The following is an 8,216-nucleotide window of genomic DNA, read 5'->3' as shown; positions in this document are numbered from 1 at the left end:
TGCAAAGAGCTGACTCATTGGAAAAGATCCTGATGCTGAGAAAAATTGAGGGCAAGAGGAGAAGGGGCCTACAGAGAATGAGATGGTTGGATGGCATCACTCACTCAGGGGGCATGAGTTTCAGCAAGCTCAGAGAGATTGTGAAGGACAGAGAAGCCTGACATGCTGCAGTTCACGGGGTCGCAGATAGTTGGAACTGGCTTAGTGACTGAACAACAACAACCACCACCATATATAATATATGCTCTAGACCAGCCATGTGCCATCTCCAGCCATAAGTTGCCTGTTACCTTTTGTGCTAGATTCAATAGGGACTCCCATTTCCTGCCCAACCACTCAGACTCTGGGGTCAGTCTGCCCAATGCAACTCATGACACATTATACAAGTCCAAAAGTCATTACTCATCACTTTTCTTATCTTCCTTTTATTATTTTTAAAAATATGTATTACCTTCACTTCATCGTTTTCAACCATCTCAGGGCATGGTTTTTCATATTATACACTGTGAGGAAAGGAAGCTAACACTAAATCATGATTTTTGGAAAACCACTGTCTTTCAGAATTCATATTTTAATCACAACAGCAGATAAACAGGGCACCACTTTGACTTCCAGTTTGTTGGAGTTTTCTGTAGTAGTATAAAGTCTGTGTCCCAAATAATTCTTCAATCTACCACCTCTCTTTGATACTTTCAGATCAGGCCTCCTCTACCTTTTTTCAGAAGTCTCATATTTCCATGATGGGCAAACTCATCTGAAAGTTCCTTACAGGATAATAACATCCAAATTCCTCGTATGACCAAAAGACTTTCTCTGATTCTTTCTTTAAAGGTATTACAAATTCTCACTTTGCCGAAGTGTTTATACTTCACAAAGACGCTGTGTTTTTTCACTTTTCTACACCTGTTTTAGTTGCTAGTGCCCCTTCCTAAAATATTCATATTTACCTTGTCTTCCCGGAAAACTACTACTGTCTTTCAAAACCTTAAATAAATATCTTGGTCCAGGAAGCTTTGCTTTGTCCAGCGTGCTGGTTGCAGGAAATTGGATCGTAAAATACAGCATTTGCAATGGTGTAGTCAAATGTTCCTTGTTTGTTGCATACTAGTTTCAGAATATGCTTTACTCTTCCAGAGGTAGAAAGATTTGGCTTAAATCAAAAAACATTCCTTTTTGTCACCGACTCACACATGTTGTTGGGTTTCATGAGCAACACTAACAACATGACCGCAATGACATATGTACATGTGCATATGTACATATATATGCAAATAAACAAATGCACACACCAAAAACACAACTGTAAAGGAAGCTTCAAAGATTCCCTCAAATAATATTTATTTTTCTTTCTCTCTCCTCATTTAGATAGCTTAGAACCACCGTCTCTTCAGTGTGTTCATCATTGCTTCTTCTGCTTACCTTATGCATAATGCAATTAAACGAGCCTAGGTATGCAAACAGCTCAAAAACTGTATCCTTGATAGGTCAAGTACATAAATATCTAGGGTCGAGATCACAGAAAGCTGCTCCTCTCCTTTTTTCTGCAGCTTTGTATTTTTTTTATACATTGTTGTCGCTCAGTCACTAAGTCATGTTTGACTCTTTATGACCCCCACGAACTGCAGCACACCAGGCTTTCCCGTCATTCACTATCTTCCTGAGTTTGTTCAAACTTAGGATGTCCACTGAGTTGGTGATACCATCAAACTATCTCATCCTCTGTTGCCCTCTTCTCCTCTTGCCCTCAATCTTTCCCAACATTGAGGTCATTTCCAATGAGTCGACTCTTCACATCTAGTGGCCAAAGTATTGGAGCTTCAGCGTCAGCCTTTCCAATGAATTTTCAGGGTTGATTTCCTTTAGGATTGACTGGTTTGATCTTGCTGTCCAAGAGACTCTCAAGAGTCTCCAGCACCACAGTTCAAAACCATCAATTCTTCAACACTCAGCCTTCTTTATGGTCCAACTCTCACATCCATACATGACTACTGGAAAAGCCATAACTGACTTCATTCGGACCTCTGTCAACAAAGTGATGTCTCTGCTTTTTAATATGCTGTCTAGGTTGATTATATAGTTTTTCTTCCAAGGAGCAAGTGTCTTTTAATTTTCTGGCTCCAGTTACCATCTGCAATGATTTTGAAGCCTAAGAAGATAAAATTAGTCACTGTTTCCATATTTCCCCCATCTATTTGCCATGAAGTAATATGCACATTAATTTCCCTGAAGTTGCTGTATTGATTTAATGGAATACCATTGCCACCTGCTGGCCATATTGAACCATTAAAACTTTGTCCTTTAACCAAATTAAAAAGATTATTCTGGTTTGGCCATGTTGTTGTTACAACTAATTTTTATATATTAAAAGTAGAGTGGTCAATATGACTCAACTTGCCATTTAATGACTTATCATGCATAATTAAACTAGCCTAACTTAATCAAAACAACAACTGAATGGAAGTAATAAGCCTTGGTTGTCAAGAATACAGACTTTGACATCAGAAATAGAGCCTCAAGATTTAACCATTTTTAGCCTTGTAACCTTGGGTAGGTCGCATAATCTATCAAGATTTATGTTTCTCAACAGGGTAAAAATAGATTTTTAGCAGTGAGTTCCTCATAGGGTTGGTATAACCAATCAATGAAATAACAAATTTGAAATGGCAATATGGTATCTGGTACATGGTAAGCAATCCATGCATGTTCTTGGATACTTTTTCCTTTAGTGCTGCTCTTCTTCCAGTTGCAATATTTGTAAAGTCAGTTTTGTCTCTGGGCCTTCATTTTCTCCTGAATTTTTCAATTAATAAATACGTGATTTTCCAACAGAGTTTCATCTGTTATATAAAGTACAATAAGCTTGAGGTTAGTGCTCTATTTGTTCAACCTTAGTTATATATGAAGCAGTCAACCCTGCAAACCCCAGGTTTAAATCATTATTTGCATTTCTCACAGCACTCATTTTAAAGATTAAAATATATTTAATGTTCAATAAAATACAATGATCTAGTGTTCAGCAGCAGTGAGTTTTAATATTTGTAGTCACCATGAAAACCACAACTCAAAACACGATATAAAACATTTCCATTATCCCAAGTATTTTCTCATATCTTTTTTAAATTAAAAAAGGAAGAAAAAAATGGAATGTCTCAAAAACATCGGTGTTACCCTTATACAGGCTCTATGGTAATCTTCTCTGTATCAGGACCATTTTACTTCATTTTGCCAAAGTGAGTCTGACCCACTGCATTTCTGATTTCCTCCCTTATTCTCTCAGATCCAGGGGAAATTATAAAAAGGAGAAAGAACAATTAATCCAGAAATGCTCTTGAGTCAATTTAAGATCAACAAACTCTCAGTGAATATAGAACCTCCAGGCCACTTCAACATTTAAATCTCTGTAAGATGTCTTTATATCATTACCAATATTTTACAGGGATAGGATATGCAATCTTTTAGAAAAATGGTGGTCCTAAAACACCGTGGCTGCACTAGTTTACATTCCCACCAATAGTGTAGAGGGTTCTTTTTCCTTCACACACTCTCCAGCACTTACAGTTTGTAGATTTTTTGATGATGGCAATTCTGACCAGTGTGAGGTGGTATCTCATTTAATTTTATTTTGCATTCTCTAATAAGTAGCAATGTTGATCATCTTTCATGTGCCTGTTAACCATCTGTGTGCCTTCTTTGGAGAAATGTCTGTTTAGGTCTTCTGCCTATGTTCAGTTGTTTGTTTTTTTTTTTAAATTGCATTATGTGATGAGCTATTTGCACTTTTAGAAATTAAGCCCTTCTTGGTAACATCATTTGCTAATACAGTCTCCCAGTTCATAGGCTGTCTGCTTTGTTTACCATTTTCTTCGCTGTTCAAAAGTTTTTAAGTTTGACTTAGTCCCAGTTGTTTATTTTGCTTGTATCTCTTTTGCCTTGGGAAACAGATCTAAGAAACTATTGTAATCATGTATGTCAGAGAATACTTTGCTTATGTTCTATTCTCAGCTATGTGATCTTATACCTCACGAGTTTGCTTTGAGAAATAAATAACATGTTTGCAAAATTCCCTGGTGGTCAGACAGCAAAGTGTCTGCCTACAATGCAGGAGACCCAGGTTCAGTGCCTGGGTCAGGAAGATCTCCTGTACAAGGAAATGGCAACCCACTCCAGTATTCTTGCCTGGGAAATCCCATGGACAGAGCAACCTGGTAGACTACAGTCCACGGGGTCGCGAAGAGTCGGACACGATTGAGCGACTTCACTTTTTTTCTTTCTCTTTGCGAAATTCAGGAGTTGCCGAGAACACCCTCACTTCTGATACTAACTGCAAATTCAGACTGTCCCAAGATCACCCTCAGGGGAAATCCTCAGCAGTCCAGTGGTTAGAAATCTAACAAAATTTTGCCAAGAGAAGGCACTGCTCTTACAAACACCCCCTTCCAACAACACAAGAGACAACTCTACACATGGACACCACCAGATGGTCAATATTGAAATAAGATTAATTATATTCTTTGCAGCCAAAGATGGAGAAGCTCTATACAGTCAGATGAAACAAGACCGGGAGCTGACCGTGGCTCAGATCACGAACACCTTATTGCAAAATTCAGACTTACATTGAAGAAAGTAGGGAAAATCGGGAGGAGCTAAGATGGCAAAGGAATAGGACGGGGAGACCACTTTCTCCCCTACAAATTCATTGAAAGAACATTTGAACGCTGAGCGAACTCCACAAAACAACTTCTGATCACTAGCAGAGGACATCAGGTACCCAGAAAAGCAGCCCATTGTCTTCGAAAGGAGGTAGGACAAAATATAAAAGATAGAAAGTAGGGAAAACCACTAGGCCCTTCAAGAATGACCTATATCAAATCCCTTATGAATATACAGAGAAGGGAATGGCAAACCACTTCAGTACTCTTGCCTTGAGAATCCCATGACCAGTATGAAAAGACAAAAGGATAGGACACTGAAAGATGAAATCCCCAGGTTGGTAGGTGCCCAATATGCTACTAGAGGTCAGTGGAAAAATAACTCCAGAAAGAATGAAGAGATGGAGCCAAAGCAAAAACAACACCCAGTTGTGGATGTGACTGGTGATGGAAGTAAAGTCCAAGGCTGTAAAGAATAATATTGCACAGGAACCTGGAATGTTAGGTCCATGAATCAAGGCATTTGGAATTGGTCAAACAGGAGATGGCAAGAGTAAACATCAAAATTTTAGGAATCAATGAACTAAAATGGACTGGAATGGGTGAATTTAATTCAGATGACCATTATATCTACTACTGTGGGCAAGAATACCTTAGAAGAAATGGAGTAGCCATCATAGTCAACAAAAGATTCCAAAATACAGTACTTGGATGCAACCTCAAAAATGACAGAATGATCTTTATTCATTTCCAAGGCAAACCATTCAATATCACGGTAATCCAAGTTTATACCCTACCCAGTAATGCTGAAGAAACTGAAGTTGAATGGTTCTATGAAGACTACAAGACCTTCTACAACTAACACCCCCAAAAGATGTCCTTTTCATTATAGGGGACTGGAATGCAAAAGTAGGAAGTCAAGAGATACTTGGAGTAACAGGCAAATTTGGCCTTAGAGTACAAAATGAAGCAGGTCAAAGGCTAACAGAGCTTTGCCAAGAGAACACACAGGTCATAGCAAACACCCTCTTCCAACAACACAAGAGAAGACTCTATACATGGACATCACCAGATGGTCAATACCAAAATCAGATTGATTATATTCTTTGCAGCCGAAGGTGGAGAAACTCTAAACAGTCAGCAAAAACAAGACTGGGAGTCGACTATGGCTCAGATCATGAACTCCTTATTGCCAAATTCAGACTTAAATTGAAGAAAGTAGGGAAAACCACTAGACCATTCAGGTATGACCTAAATTAAATCCCTTATGATTATACAATGAAAGTGACAAATAGATTCAAGAGATTACATCTGATAGACAGAGTGCCTGAAGAACTATGGATGGAGGTTCATGACATTGTACAGGAGACAGGGATCAAGACCATCCCCAAGAACAAGAAATGCAAAAAGGCAAAATGGTTGTCTGAGGAGGCCTTACAAATAGCTGAGAAAAGAAAAGCTGTGAAAGGCAAAGGAGAAAAGAAAAAATATACCCGTTTGAATGTAGAGTTCCAAAGAATAGCAAGGAGAGATAAGAAAGCCTTCCTCAGTGATCAGTGCAAAGAAATAGAAGAAAAAAATAGAATGGGGGAAGACTAGAGATCTCTTCAAGAAAATTAGAGATACCAAGGGAACATTTCATGCAAAGATGGGCACAATAAATGACAGAAATGGTATGGACCTAACAGAAGCAGAAGATATTAAGAAGAGGTGGCAAGAATACACAGAAGAACTGTACAAAAAAGATCTTCACAACTCAGATAATCACGATGGTATGATCACTCACCTAGAGCCAGACATCCTGGAATGAGAAGTCAAGTGGGCCTTAGGAAGCATCACTACAAACAAAGCTAGCGGATGTGATGGCATTTCAGTTGAGCTATTTCAAATCCTGAAAGACGATGCTGTTAAAGTGCTGCACTCAATATGCCAGAAAATTTGGAAAAACTCAGCAGTGGCCATGGGACTGGCCAATCCCAAAGAATGGCAATGCCAAAGAGTGTTCAACTTACCATACAATTGTGCTTATTTCGTATGCTAGCAAGGTTATGCTCAAAATCCTTCAAGCTAGACTTTAGCAGTATGTAAATGAAGAAATTTCAGGTGTACAAGCTGGATTTAGAAAAGGCAAAGGAACCAGAGTTCAAATTGCCAACATCCATTGGATCATAGAAAATGCAAGAGAATTCCAGAAAAATAGCTACTTATGCTTCATTGACTTTGACTGTGTGGATCACAACAAACTGGAAAATTGTTAAAGAGATGAGAATACCAGACCACCTTACCTGCCTCCTGAGAAATCTGTATGCAAGTTGAGAAGCAACAGTTAAACATGGACATGGAACAATGCACCGGTTTAAAATTGGGAAAGGAGTATATCAAGGCTGTATATTGTTAGCCTGCTTATTTAACTTACATGTAGAGTACATCATAAGAAATGCCAGGCTGGATGAAGCACAAGCTGGAATCAAGACTGCTGGGAGAAATATCAATAACCTCAGATATGCAGATGGCACAGCCCTATGACAGAAAGCAAAGCGGAACTAAAGAGCCTCTTGAAGGTGAAAGAGGAGAGTGTAAAAGCTGGCTTAAAACTAAACATTCAAACAGCAAAGATGAAGGCATCCAGTCCCATCATTCCATGGCAAATAAAAGTGGAAACCCCCTGGAGAAGTATTCTTGCCTGGAAACCCCCACTCCAGTATTGCCTGGAAAATTTCATGGACAGAGGAACGTGGCAGGCTACAGTCACTGGGGTGGCAAAGAGTCAGCCACGACTGAGCACATCAGCACAAATGGGGAAATAATGGAAACAGTGACAGGCTTTATTTTCTTGGGCTCCAAAATCACTGTAGATGGTGACTGCAGCCATGAAATTAAATGACTCTTGCTCCTTGGCAGAAAAGCTATGACAATCACAGACTGCATATAAAAAGCTGAGATCACTTTGCTGACAATACTTTGGCCACCTAATGCAAAGAGCTGACTCATTGGAAAAGACCCTAATGCTGGGAAAGTTTGAGGGCAAGAGAAGGGGATGACACAGGATGAGATGGTTGGATAGCATCACAGACTCAATGGACATGAATTTGAGCAAACTATGGGGCTAGTGAAGGACAGGGGAGCCTGGTTTGCTGCAGTCCAGGAGGGTCACGAAGAGTTGGATATGGCTTAGCGACTAAACAACAACACTACACTAGTTGGTATATCCATTAAATGCACGTAACCGTTAATATTTTATTATTTTAGTGTACATACTAGAATCTCTCCTGCCTGGAGTATTCTAAAAACACTTTCAGACTGGAGGGGCAGTCTGAGCATGTGCAGTGCGGCTAGATGGCTGCTGGACGCTGGCCCAGGTGCTGATGCCAACTGCCCGCTAGGCCTCCTCCTAGCATGGTTGGCCCAGGGCAGTAGAGAAAGAGTGGTACCTTCTCCCTGCCGCGCAAGGAGCCAGGTACTTCAGCACGCTCACCCCCACCCCTCCACACCCCCACCACGTCCCCGCCACGTCCCTACCACCCCTGCCGCCCCCGGGCTTCTGAGGCATCCTCCAGGCCCACGATG

At 40.0% G+C, this 8,216-nt stretch overlaps 1 non-coding gene across 1 annotated transcript; it reads right to left on the bottom strand.

The window, feature by feature from the left end:
- Positions 1-3,133: 3,133 nt before the first annotated feature.
- Positions 3,134-3,235, bottom strand: LOC133046315 (U6 spliceosomal RNA). The gene has a single exon (XR_009690456.1). It is a non-coding gene; the product is annotated as a U6 spliceosomal RNA (small nuclear RNA).
- Between the last annotated feature and the right edge of the window lie 4,981 nt (positions 3,236-8,216).

This window comes from Dama dama, chromosome 24 (assembly GCF_033118175.1).
Source record: "Dama dama isolate Ldn47 chromosome 24, ASM3311817v1, whole genome shotgun sequence".
In the NCBI taxonomy this organism is placed as follows: Eukaryota; Metazoa; Chordata; class Mammalia; order Artiodactyla; family Cervidae; genus Dama; species Dama dama.
Note: the sequence above shows the minus strand (reverse complement) of the source record. Positions and strands in the feature narration are given on the sequence as shown.